We start from the raw sequence: 14,292 nt of genomic DNA, 5'->3' as shown, positions 1-14,292 counted from the left end.
GAATAAGCAAGGTCAATGATGATCAACAACGAATCATAGATGGACAAGTGGCATCATTTCTTTGTGTTACACAGGTGGTGTGTTGGCGCAATATTATCGGTTTATTTTTGGACCAATGAAAGAATGCCACGTGGCAAGCTTGGAGGCCACCACGTGGCACCTCCCAAAGGTCGAGCTCGGGTAGAGTGACAAAATTTTATGGAGTATACGGGGCTCGACCCTAGGACCTCCTCTGAGCAAGACCAATCACATACCAACTCCGCGACCACCTTGTTCCTTACACCATATGTTTTCAGCTTGTATTTAAAGTTAAGCGATGTTGGAACAGGTGGTTAGGAGGGCCAGCCCTCCTCATGTGATCACACCAATCCACAAAAAACGTGGTTACGATTAGTGTTAACCCCGGCAGCTCCAACACACCAACACCGCAACGGTATACGCATGTGAACAGCCCACCGCAACATCAAACATTTAATGCGACGGTTCCAACCAGAACGTCACCTCGGCGGTTAATGCGACAATTAAGCACCACAAGTGAACACGCAAACAGAGTTTTGGCTAACGGTTTGGCTAATGGTTTGCACCAATCGCATTTAGTGATTAATTAAGCACATTTAAACACTAATTAAGCCTGAGTTTAAAACAGAGGAAGTTTGGCGGTGCCACTAATTTCGGGCCCGCCTCCACATTTAGTGCTCTAACTGGAGTCATTCCAAATTTAGAAGAACTTTTCTAGGAAAAGACTATCTGAGTCATAGAGAAGGAAATTTTCAACCAAATTGAGCTCAGGAAGAGGTATTCTTGTCTAATTTTGACACTCTGAACACATTGATGCAAGTATGAGGAGCCATAGAGCTTTGTAAAACAACATTTTTTGATATTGAGCTAATACGGAGGCCCATGCCATGGAAGCTAGACCAAAGAGATGTAGCCCAAGAGGGGTGAAATCTCATCAAAACACTATGTTAAAGTGTATCTTTGATGGTTTGTTGTACTTTGAATGTTTGTTGTTTAGTGTTTGTTTTTGTTGCTATTTTTCTCATGAATGTCATTTTAAACTTAAGGAAATTTACCTGATGACATACACAAACAATTAATGAAACCTCAGTACAAGAAGAAATATGCAAGCACATGTTTAGAAATTTTAATTGATATTAGCACAGCATAAACTAACAATCAAAACATATCACTATCTATGAGATCGAACTGCCTTATATTTAGGATTATGTCCCTCCTATTTGGGCCAACTTGAGCTAGTGAGGCCAACATGTCCTTAAGTGCACCAAAAATTCATTTCTTTGAGCTAAGTTGAAGAGGAGACTTGTCTTTGCTTTGGAGGATCTATTTTGACATATTTCTTTGACTCTAATACATAGCGTAACATATCCACATGGGTCTTTAACAATTACATTAACTCTTTGACTTTCCTAGAAGCACTTAAACATGTGCTTGACCTATCAAATGGGCAAGAAACCCGTTCTTGATAATGACAAAAATAATAATTAAATTCTTTTACGAGTGCAAAGATCAAAATTACATTTATGAAGACCAAGCCTAGTTACACTTTATTCATCACCCCTAAATCCTCACAGTTGAGGACAAAATAATTTTTGAATTATGTATATTTATTAACATGTTAAGTTCAAGTCATCCCTACTAGAAGACAGGGCAACCCTCCCCTTTGACCCCCTACTGGTTTAGTATAAATAAGGCCACACATGTGGTTCATTTTAAGGCTATGGAAAAACTTGTGTAAGTAATAAGGTTTGGAGACTACATAAGATTTGAATTGAAGTAGAAGAAGGCTAAGTTTAGGAGCAAGGAGTAGATTGACCAAGAGTTAACTGAGGAAGGTTCCAAGCTACTAAGGAAGGATTATTGAGGTAAAATATGTCCATATTTTTTATGGTATTACTCTATGAAAAGGCCAAGTTTTGTGTGTTCTTTCTAGAGTAGGTGTAGCCCCTCTACAAGACTGGTTGGTAATTCCCATCAACATTGAACCCATGTGGCAATGCTGAGGTGATTCTATGGTAGGTTGCGGCCCTTAATTAGGTTATAGGCCTATTGTTAAGCCATGTTAAGGGCCTATTTTGTGTACAGATTGTTATTGTGTAAACCTGTTGAGTTGGTTGCGCACTAAACTAGTAAATTTGCACACTTTTGAAGGTTGTACTTGATGCTTGGGTCACATCATGTTATTTTTACCCTAGTTTTTGGAGTAATCCAAGCCCTTTAAAAGTTGGTTGGTAAGCCCTTCCAAGACCAAGTCCTTGTGGTGCAAAAATGTGTTGATGTAGTGTGTATAAGTAGCCAAGAAGGAATGTCATAGACATTTAAGGACAGGTAGAAGGCATGTAGGAGAGATCGGGCCAAATTGTTACAATATTGAAGCGAGGATTACCAAGTTATGTAAAGAGTTGTGATAGCCCTCTTGGTGGGAGTCTATAGATTTGTTATGGGAGGATTTGTGTGGTATTTTATATGAAGTGACTTGGCTAAAGGATAGGCTGCAAAGAATAGCAAGACAGAAAGTACAAACTAAGGAATCTATAAAGGCGAATGTGTTCCAGGAAGAAGTGGATGAGGTGAAGACCTCAAGGTGATTAGAGTAGAATAACTGGGGTTGAATAGGGCAAGAGGAACAGATCAGAAACAATAAGGAAAAACAAGGATTAACGACAAGTTAAGAACAAGGAAGCAAGATAAAGAAGAAGGATAGGTGGTTGTGACCAGGGTTGAAGGTGCAAACTTGAGAGTGGCATGGTTGGGTGACAACCCCTAATAAAGAAAGGAAACTTGTGTGAACCAAGAGAATTTGCTAAATATCTTGAAGAAGTAGGTTGGTGCCTACAAATTGTTGATTTGGTGGTAAACTGAAGATATTGTGGTCTCTTGTAGGTTGTTGCCTACACATAAATTTCTGAGTTGGTGCTTTGTCTAGGGAATTGGTGTCTCCTATATGTTTGTGCATACAAAGCTTTAAATAATTGTGTTTTCAACAGGTTGGTGCCTGTAAAGTTGTAATTTTGTAGGTTGGCGTATACATGCAATCCGTTGTAACAAGAGTTTGTGCTCTTGAAGAGTTTATTGATTAGAAAAGCTTACATATTAATTCTTCTATCTCATGTGGTTCTTGGCATTAGTTGTTTAAAGTAGTGAAAATTGTTAGTTAGCTAAATATTGATTCACCCCACCCCCCTCGGTATCTCCAACAAAGTATTCATGTTATTAAAGATTGCATTATTCCTTGTTAACCATACTTTCCAACATATACATTTTCGAAGAGCTTCCCAATAATTTTTTAACAAAGGTTTCCTCAAAAATATTCTAGCATTATTTTTTGTCCAAGAATAGTTCTTCAAAATCAAAGGGCTAGTGGGGGGATCACACTCTAGAAAGATATCGGAGATGTCTTCTACTTGATGCAAGAAAAAGGGACATCGAGAGGGGCCCGGAAGGCCTATGTTTCTTAAACTCTCAGTTGTCATCATTTTTTTATGAGGAAGAAGGTACAAAAAAGAATTTATCTTTGGATTGGCATTAGATTCCCATATTCTTTTCCATGTGTCGAGATTTGGGGGAACTCAAGGCTAGAAGAGCATAGTGATGTATCCCCCCTTCATTGAATAAATTGAGGCATTCCATCCTAGCTTATTTGCTTCCTCTTATCTCCTTGGCGCGCATCCCCCTAGTCGATCATGAAGCTTGAAGGTCAAGTGATGACGATTATATGGTGGGAAACTCGTTCCAATGGTTCACACGCTCTCGGGAGCTTTGGAACTGTATGGGAACGATCTGATTTTAGTAGGAGTAGCAACGAGAGCTGGGGAAAGTTTTGGGAGCGGCGTCAATCAATTTTTGGGATTTATGACATTCCCAAGGTGACGTGGCACAGATTGGCACCAAAAAAAAAATCAATTCTCGCCAAAAGACTCCCAATCCTCCATAAATGTTGGTCAGGCCTCCTTTTCACTCCACTAAGGTTTTCTGTAGGTTTGGTGTTTCTTGTGTTTTTTGTTCAGAGCGGGACACTGCACAGTGGATGCTTTGATATGTTTGTTGTGTTTGTTGTTCAATATTTCTTCACCTCCACAAGTAGATATAACCCTTGAAAGGCTGAAATTCTCCATCTGCAACCTAACACTACCTCAAACTAGCAAATACATCATGTAGGGTCCCACATGAGCTGCTATAAGGCCCTCTAATGTTCATTTCCTAGATGAAATTAGCCTCCTAGACCTTCAGGAAACTAGTAGTACCTTCATCACAATGTTATACAACCTCCAATAAAACATGACATTCACAAGGAATCTAGGCCTCTCTCAAAGAAAACATGGCCCTCCATTGCCTCAATAACTAGACCTCCCTCTTCTAAAAAGAACTCTAGGAGAATTCATCCTTTGGATCTGGAAGGCTAGAAGAATATTGATGAAAGAAAACTTCAGAAAATATTCCCTGCTAAAATCTTTGTTAGTGTGAGATCTCAATAACTATGATCATGATTTCCAAAACTTCCCATCAATTTCCTTTATAATCTCTTATTAAGAAATCAATAATGAAGATCTAGATATGAAATGATCTAATGGATCGTTAAGATCACTTACAAACTTTTGGAATTCTAGCTAAATTAATTTCCTTTACCTTTGTTAGTGTACGCAAAAGGACAAAGGCTCTACTCAAGATGAAATCATTGACTATGTTGAATTTCTACAACAAGATAAAAGTTTTCACTTTGATCTAAATGTTTTACAAGATTGACATTTTGAAGCATATGCCATTAGTTTTAGTTCTTAAAATTATTTTGCAAGATTTGAGCACAAGAAAACTTGGTGGTGTAGTATGGTTTAGATTTTTAGAATACTGTTTTGAGTCATATGGAGAAGGGTATGAACACATCCATGGAATATTTTCAAAACAAAAGCATTTTTTATTTTATTCCTGTGGCACGAGCTAAAGATATATCGAATCGAACTAGAAAGCCATAGAGGGTTATGACTTATGTTAACAGACCAAGCTTAATCAAGTGGCCTTCTTCACAAACTATTAGTAGCCATAGCCGTGTTGCTGTAATGGGATCTGCTGGAATCCACCGTGATTTTCCTTAATGGAAAACAAAGTTGTAAAGAGAGGAGAAATTCCACTAATGAGTCAAATGAAGTAGAATTTAGGATAATATCTACCTTGCCCGATATTTTAGAAAAGTTATAGAGAAAATATACCAATAATATATTCTCAAGGATCCAAGCATTTTCTGCAGGTATTTTCCCTTATCCGAACAGTTATGTAGGAAGTATGTGAGCATGTCATATTAATAGTACTTGAACTGAGATTATTTTCACTCATTCTTATTAATTGAAGTTCAGTCATATAGAGAAATTATTTGCCCTATTACATTTGTGGTGTTGCAGGTTGAGGTTGAAAACTGTAAAGGGGTATTACAATATTATAGTGTATTAAAAAGTTGAAAGTCATAAAAATAGAAAATTTTGTTTATTACACTAAAATTTTATTTTTATTAATAAAATTATAAAACATTTTAGATAAAGGAAAATTATAATATATATATTCCATTAAAATATATAAGTAGTACTAATAAGTTAACATCTAGTATACTTTATAAAATATAATAATGTTTCAGGAACTATATTTAAATTTAATTCATAAGCATATAAAAATTTTAATTCTCACAATAAACTTATTATCCATCGATATTCACTTCCACTTCATATATATATTATTAACTTAACTTGTAAATAGACTTTGTTACAATGTAATGGGTCAATACCATAGCTCATCAATACAATATACCAAAAAGCCATGTCTTTTTTCAAAATCAAAATATTTTATAAATATTTAATTTGAATTTAATTTTATAATATTTTTTTATTAAATCTAAAAGAAAAAATATATAATTATTTTTGAGATATATCTACAACTTTATCAAATTAAAATATATAAGATATAAATAGTAAATTAACATTCATTTTACCATATAAATTAAAATAATAATTTTGTAAAAGTAGTTAAATTTCATTAATAAGGACATAAAAACTTAATACTTTATCATGGATATTATTAACCATACTATACCATGGGCTAATACTATGGTTCATCAATACAACATGTCCAAATAACCATTTCTCATTTCACAATAAAAATAATACTTATATTATAACAAGATTTTTAACAATAGATACTCACCCCAATTTACCATGGATTTTATTAACCATACCATACTATACGCAAATACCATGGCTCATCAATAACACATACCAAAAAACCAAGTCATTTGGCAACCAAAATATTTTATAAATATTTTTTTAATTTAATTCTGAAAAGAGCCAAGTATGGGTTAGATCTCCAGGGATGTTTAACATCTAATGTTTAACATTTAACACATTTAACATTTAATAAAAAATTAGCCATTTAAAATTTAACAAAAAATTAATCTAATGTGAGCCCAAATTAATTAATGTAAGGTTAGCCCTAATTATAAATCCATCTAATTATTATCTATAAGCACAAAATAAATTTAACAAAGGGAAGTAATGTGTAGTTGTTTTCATGAGCCATGTAAAGTAAAATTGTATTTGTAAGAAATGATTTATGGACATTATTAACTTATAAATAGTTCTTTTTACAACACCATAGGCCAATAAGTATAAAAGAATGATAGAGAGAATGAGGGAGTGATAGGAATAAGATCATAATACCATGGGCTAATACCATGGTTTATCAATACCATGGACCCATCTAACTTTTTAATTATTATGTTGTGGATCTAGACTTTTGATTATTTTGTAGAGTGAGAGAGCCCACAGTGGATGGTTTGTTGTGATTGTCATTCAAAGCGAGAGAGCGCACTGTGGATGGTTTGTGTGTTTGGTGTGTTTGTTGTGTTTGTTGTTCAAAGCAGGAGACTTGAGGACAATGCACCTAAGCAATTGGGAACTCGTCTAGGGAATCAAAAGAGAGGTAGATTCAGAGATTAGAATCTCTTCTACGTTCTTATTTTATAATTAAAGTGTTTATTACAGTTCGTTTCCATTATCCCCCAATGTTGAACGACCAACGTCTTCTCTTCTGCAACCCTGTAAATATTTTGTCATTCCATTTACCAGGCGAATATAAGGTCATATTCCATTAGGAATCATTCATTCACTTTAAGTTTATCCAAAACTATTTGTTTGTTCCACAGCGCATTGGATGTTGCCTCAGATCTCACCTGTAGTGAGATTCGGTTAGATTATAGGGTGAGCTCAACGCCGTGATGTTATATGGAATTGTAGGGTGTGTGCACAGTGCTGACCTTTTCCTCGTAATGCTTGGCATTTTCAAATTTCATGGTTGACTGCTAATGCTTGGCATTTTCAAATTTCATGGCTGACTACTACTTATCAATGTCAATTTCCCAGAAAAGCCCTCAAAAAAAGAAATTCAATGTTATGCTCTGACCTGATGGGCAGCCACCATCATTCAAAGTATGCTCATAAATTTAGTGGACTTCCAAGTTCTCCCCGTGAATCTATTGGGTTTTATCCATTCCCGTGGCTTACCTGGTATTGGTATTTTTTTCTTGCGATTTATATTTCTTCTCTTATGGTCTCTATGTATTAGAGCCTAACCTTCCTTTCTTCTGAGTTTGTGATCGTTTCCTACAGCCTACTACGAATTTGAAGTAGGAGGAGATTGAACTCTTAAGAATATTTTCTCTGCTGATTTGATCTCGACTTGTTTGTTATGAAATCCCTGCTTTGTATTCTCCACTGGCCAAGTTGAAATTCCTGGACATATAGAGTTAAAACAAGAGGATATAACCTTCTTAATCAGGTTGACACATCATCCTTATATCTCGTAGAAATTCAGTGTTCCATGTCCTTATCCAGACATGATCGTGACAGAGATGAATGACAGTTTCATTTTTCCGATGGTAAGAGTTCAATTTTGGGTTGTTACATACAAATTAATAATCATTGTCCACGTTATTTTTGTCTCTCTGAAAAGTAGTTCTTAATCCTAAATTTTTTTTTGTTTTTCTTTTTAAAAAATTAATCCTTTTTTGTTTTTCTTTTTAAAAACTTAAGCAGTTCATGTTGAGAAGATTCCATAGTGATTAACGGTATTCAGAGATCAAATGGTCGGGATTTGTATAAAAAAATGGATGTTCAAAATTCGAATAGCGTAAAGAGACTCCTTATTGGAATCAGAGTTGTTAGATTTATGAAGTCTCTTCATTCCCACTTGATGGGGTTTTATTTGCAATTACCACCATCCACCATCAAGGTATTTTGGTTTTCTTCTCTATTAAAGGGCACTGAGTCCTCAACCTGTAATTTTAGGCATTCATTAGTATCCTTTTCTGAAATTGTGGTTTGCATATTTTCAGCATTTGGTTCCTCTTTATTGTTTGACCACTGATTGTCATCATTTATTTTCATTTATTTTAAATAATATTTTGGAGAGCTCTGTTTTTTAATACATTTTAGTGCTTTTGACTTCATGCTTATTATAAAATACTAGGACTTCATGCTTATTGATTTATCTTCTAATGTAATCATTCGAGTTATAATTTATCGTGACTTACAATTATCATAAAAGAAAAGAATTACAACTTCAATAGATGGCATATTTAAAATTATTAAGCACCAAATATATTTTAATTGCACATTTTGTTTATAATGTGTTTTTTGTCTCATGTATTAATCAGGGAAATCATGGCGGGTGGTAGTTCAATAGCAACAAGCAGATATAAAAATTCTTCTCTTCCTCCTATTCCAAGTGGTCAAGTCCAACAAATCACAAACCCCAAGAAACCCTTGTTAAAGTTTGTGAGGAAAATTACTAAAAACAAGAAAAAGAATAATAGTGGTTGTGATGAATGGATGTGCACATTATGTAACCATGTGTTTAAAGGAAGTTATACTAGGGTGTGGCATCATGTTCTATCCCTATCTGGTGATGGGGTAAAGAGTTGTACATGTATTATTGAGAGAAGGGTGGAGTTGACAAAGCTTCATATGGATGCCCTAGGATCCAATGTAATGAACTTGGACCGTGATTGTAATTTTAAAGTATCGATATCTTCTTCCCATGATATGGAAGATTCGGTTAATCAAAATGCATCAAACCAATTTGAGTTTGTGGTGGGGTCTACTTCTGAAAGGAGTAAGAGGCTTGCTAGTTTTGCTCAGGGACAAGTTTCTAAAATCTACAATGTATTACATAGGGATGAGGTTGATGCTGCTATTGCTAAATTTTTTATGGCAAATGGAATTTCATTTAATGCTACCCATTCTCCACATTACAAAGAAATGGTGCAAAAAATCATAGTTGTTGGGTCAGGATATGCACCTCCAAATTACAACAAAATGAAGACATCATTGTTAGATAAGGGGGTGACAAGAATGCAGGGGCTTATGGGCCCCCTTAAACAATCTTGGATTTATTCAAGATGTTCAATAGTTATGGATGGTTGGACAGGCATTCAACAAAGGCCATTTTTGAATATTATTGTTACATCTCTAGATGGGCCCTATTTTTAAAGATTAATTGATTGTAGTGGGAAACTAAATGATGCTACCTTCATGTTTAAAGTATCGAAAGAAGCAATTTATGAGCTTGGTCCTTCAAATGCAGTACATGTAATCACAGATGCATCCCATGTTTGCAAATCAGCGGATTTGATGGTTCAAAGTCAATATAGGCATATCTTTTGGACTCCTTGTTGTGTACATGCCTTGAAAAATGTCCTTAAAAACATTGGAAAAATATCTTGTTTGCAAAACTCATTTTAGATGCAAGAGATGCACAAATGTACATTTGCAACCACCATGCCTCTTTAGCAATCTAAGATGTATTCAAGGAAGAGGTTTTTGAAACCTACAGAAACAACATATGCTACATACTTCATTCTTCTTCAACGTATGGTTGAAGTGCATGCATCCTTACAAGCCACTGTTGTTTCCCAAGAGTGGAATGCATGGTTTGAATTTAAACTAGTGTAGGCAAATAGGATAAGAGAGCAGCTTCTCAATGATGATTGGTGGTTTGATTGTAAATATGTTGTTTCTTTCACAACTCCAATTGTGGAGTTAATTAGGTATGCATATTTTTATTCCCCCGCCCTTGGAGAATTTTATGAATGTATTGATAGCATGGTATGCAAGATAAGACACATCATTCGGGATAGAAACCCCTCTTTGGAGTTCTTCAATGAAATTCATAAGATAATAGGGAAGAGATGGATCAAACTCAATACCTCTCTTCACATGGTTGCTTATGCCCTTAATCCAAAGTGGTACATGGAGAGACCAAACAGAGTTCTACTCATTGATGATGATGAAGTGAAACAAGGCTTTCTTCATGCCATAAGCAAAATCTATACACCTAATGAAGCAAATGTATTGCAGGTACAATATATTGATTTTGCTACCTTAAACCCTTCCACATTCTCTGTAGATGCAAGGGTGGACATCAAGATTTATGCACAGAAGAATCCCATTGGATGGTGAAGAATGTATGGGGGGGAAGCCCAAGAGCTTCAGAATCTTGCCTCACACTTGTTATCTCAGGTTTATAGTTCATTGGCAACTGAAAGAAATTGGTCCACTTATAGTTTCATTCACTCTATTAAGAGGAATAAGCTTACCTCTAAGAGAGCAGAGAAATTGGTTTATATGCATAGTAGTCTTTGACTTCACTCAAGGAAGCTACCTGAGTATTTAGAGGGCCTTGCAGCAAGATGGGATGTTGACGCTGAGGATGCTTCTCAAATTGATGATGATGAGGATAATCCTTCACCATATGCAAGTTTAGTTGGCATACCTTTGGGTAGCATTGCAGGCGATTTTGATATTGATGATGGTGATAATGGAATTGGAGTGCCTAACGAGCCTCAAGCTTATATGGATAATCTTGATGTCGAAGAGTGCACTTTATGATCATCTTCAACTTTAGTCTTTAACATTATGTTTTGGCATTTGAGAATTTTTGGACCATGTATTACTTTGCCACTTTGGACATTTGTCATCTTTTTTTTTACTCTGTACTACATTGGGCATGATAGCAATATGAATATTAATATGATGAGTTCTTTGATTTTCACTATGTTTCTTAAATTCAAAAGTGTCCCTTGAATCATTTACATTTTCAAATTTTTAGTTTGAATTTGGTATTCATATAATGAATTAAAATTTTAAATTGATTTTAGTATTTGAATATCTTGATTAATATTAATTTTAGTTATTATATAAATTATATAATTAAAAAAAAAAAAAAATTAATCTTTAATTTTTTTATTATATAATATTCTTGCTTCCAATTATTTGTTTCCTGTAAATTTTGGGGAAACTTTTAGTCGTTTCGAACACCCGTACCCAAGTTCCCAATGTTCCCACGTTCCAAAAACTCATGCAATATAGATTATATGGGATATTTCTAAGGTTCCATCCAATCCAATTAACTTCATCACCCCAACTACAAATATCAGATAGGGTGAATTTTATTTTAGCACAAGAATTATCTTAGAGGAAGAAACTCCTAGAAACATTTTAGTGGTTGCTAATCTCCATTATTTTATCAGTCCACATGTTTATATTTTCCCCATTTTTTGCAATATATACCTACACGAATGAGAGGGGCCATTGAAACAAATAATTTCAAGATTGAGGAGCAACCTCTTCAGGCTTGAATTGAATCCAAACTTCTTATTCTTTCTCCTTGAAGGTATTTTTCCTCTAGAACTTCCTTCCACTAGTCCTCTTCTTGGGTGATGAATCTCCAAACCATTTTTGCCCCTATTTTTGTATTCATTAGCATAGGGTCCCTAATGTCAAAGCCTCTATGATTTTTAGGATGCTTCATGCTAAACCATTTAATTAGATGGAATTTATTTGTACTTTTCCTCCTTTTGATAGAAACTTTGTGAAATTCTTTTTCCAAAACAAAGATAATGCTTTGTGGAGCAAGAAGCGCTAAGAATTGATAAAGTGGTAAAGAAAAGAGGACTACGACATCCAAAATAATAGACCCTACAAGTGGTAACAAATTTTCCTTTGAATTTTAAAAGAACTTCCCAAGCTTAGGTCGAGTGTGATTTCAAGAAAATAGGAATCATGGCCCTTTACAATCCCTATACAAATGCCAATCCTTGTGATTTCAGGAAAATAGGAATTGTGTCCCTTTATTAGTCCTTCAATAAGAAAACCTTACGGCTCTCATATCAGTGATCACGGCCCTTTACAATCCCTGTACAAATGCTAAAATATAATACATAATACAATTTTTTTCTGACTGATACAACTGGGGTTGAGACCAATTCCTTTAGACTCTCACCTGCCCATTATACAAATGTAATCAGTTGTCCTTTGCCTACAAAAACACAACCAGAAAGAACCTTAACTCACCTAGGTTGTTCCTTTAGCCCACAATCCTCATGTCAGCCTTGTTGTACCTTGTTATAGCCCTTCATCAGCCTTCCTTCGTTGCTACAATTTTCTTTTGTCCATAGAGTCTGTTCCTTTGGACATTTGCCCAACCCTTCAACGCACTCAGCCAGTGTTACTTCGCTGCTATTAACACTGACCTGCTCCTTTAGGCCTTGTTCCACCTTCAGTTGTTGTTCCTCCTTTTGTTGGACCTTTTCCCTATTCCATTAGGTCATGTCCATCCTTGGCCTACTCTAACCAGGCCTACCTTCCTTGGCCCCTAACAGACCTCGGCACTGTTTAATTTGTTGTTGCAGTCCCACTTGCAAGCCTGCGGCCCTCAACCTACTCACCACAAACTTCAGCCTGTTCTAGGCCTGCGGCCCTTGCGACCTCTTCCTTTGCTATAGAATCTATGTCATCGATACCTTCCTTGACTACAGTTTCACTTTTGTTAACCGGAACACAAACTCAGCCTCCTCCTACGCTTGATGTTACTTCTCTAGGGCTACCTAGAGCTCCTTTTCTTGCCAATGGCTAGGTCCTTTTAGCCTTCTCCACACAAGTACTTCTCACTTATGTCTTGGACTATCCTTTGGCTTATATTTATTTCTTTCCAATAAGTGACTTAGGAGCCATTTTTATCCTTCAAGAGACCCCACTACACAAATTAGAATATTAAATTCATTATCTTGGGTTCTAAGCTCACTCCTTTGGGTCCAAAACCCCAAACCTTGAGTATCTTGCCAACAAGCTCTCTCCCTTTGTGGGTTTTCTCCACTCATAAATACCTTCCGAGCTACCCAAATTTGAACACTAGCATTTTATCCACCTCCTCCTTTGTCTTAACCAACAATGTGGTTCTAAGTTTATTTGAACTAGGAGGCATGTACCCTATTAGAGCCCCTTAAGTTAGAGCTCAACACATCTCAATAAAGAATGGCGACCATGCAATATTAAATAAGATGAAGTTGAGATAAGAGGAAAAAATTAAAAAACAATGTTGAGATCAATCTCATCTTGTTTCTCTTGTTCATATATCTTGTCCATTTAGATCGATTGCCATCTTTTTTGTTACTTGAACTGCACTCACACTCTAAAATGGATAACTGCTAGATGATTCCTCAATAATGGAAGATGATCCTCATTCTCGGTTTTCCTACATGTTGTTATCACCATCCCCAAGCCCAAATTGGTCTCTCTTCGTAATTCTTGTTTTTTGGATGCACTCACTCCTAGATATGCTCCAACTCCATAAGGTGTGCCCAATAAATGGCCCCCAACTCAAAATTTGATGTTCTTAAATTGACTATGTCAAAAACTACATGCCCAAAGAACATGTTCTACACCCTTTAACTTGGTCCTAGACCCTTGATGGCTTGTAACATACTTCTACAATGTACTTTTGTTATTGATTTTGTTGTCTTATTAAAATGGTTTTTATTAGCGTAAGTTGTTGTTGCAACCCCACTTCCAGTAAATGGAACACTAGCAATCCCTAATGAAAATGGAGGGGGGAAACATTGGCAAGCGCATTCATCCCTTTCCTTAGCCTTTTTCCAACTTCCCTTAAGATTGAGCCATGACCTCTGTGAAATGAAGAAGAAAATGGACTATTATAGGAAAAATCTTGAACATTGGTGGACAAATCCACTTACCCAGCACTTGGAATCCCTTATGGCACTTCATAATAGCCCGTCGTTGCATTCCAAAACCTCTTAGACCTCCAACCTATGAGTGAAATGAACTTAAATTTGGGGAAAAGTGTGATTTTATGGGCCACAGGCCAATTTTGCATTGTAAGTGTTTGTATTTTGGGACACATTAAGGCATGTGTCAGACGTGTTATAATTATGTCCTGTGA

At 35.7% G+C, this 14,292-nt stretch overlaps 1 pseudogene; it reads left to right on the top strand.

The window, feature by feature from the left end:
* Positions 1-3,701: 3,701 nt before the first annotated feature.
* Positions 3,702-14,292, top strand: part of LOC149169272 (pyridoxal kinase-like) — a 29,713-nt pseudogene continuing 19,122 nt past the window's right edge.

This window comes from Pinus tabuliformis, chromosome 4_2 (genome assembly GCF_031772625.1).
Source record: "Pinus tabuliformis cultivar Carrire ecotype Pingquan chromosome 4_2, CPIR1, whole genome shotgun sequence".
NCBI classification, from domain to species: domain Eukaryota; kingdom Viridiplantae; phylum Streptophyta; class Pinopsida; order Pinales; family Pinaceae; genus Pinus; species Pinus tabuliformis.
This window is presented reverse-complemented; position numbering and strand designations above follow the sequence as displayed.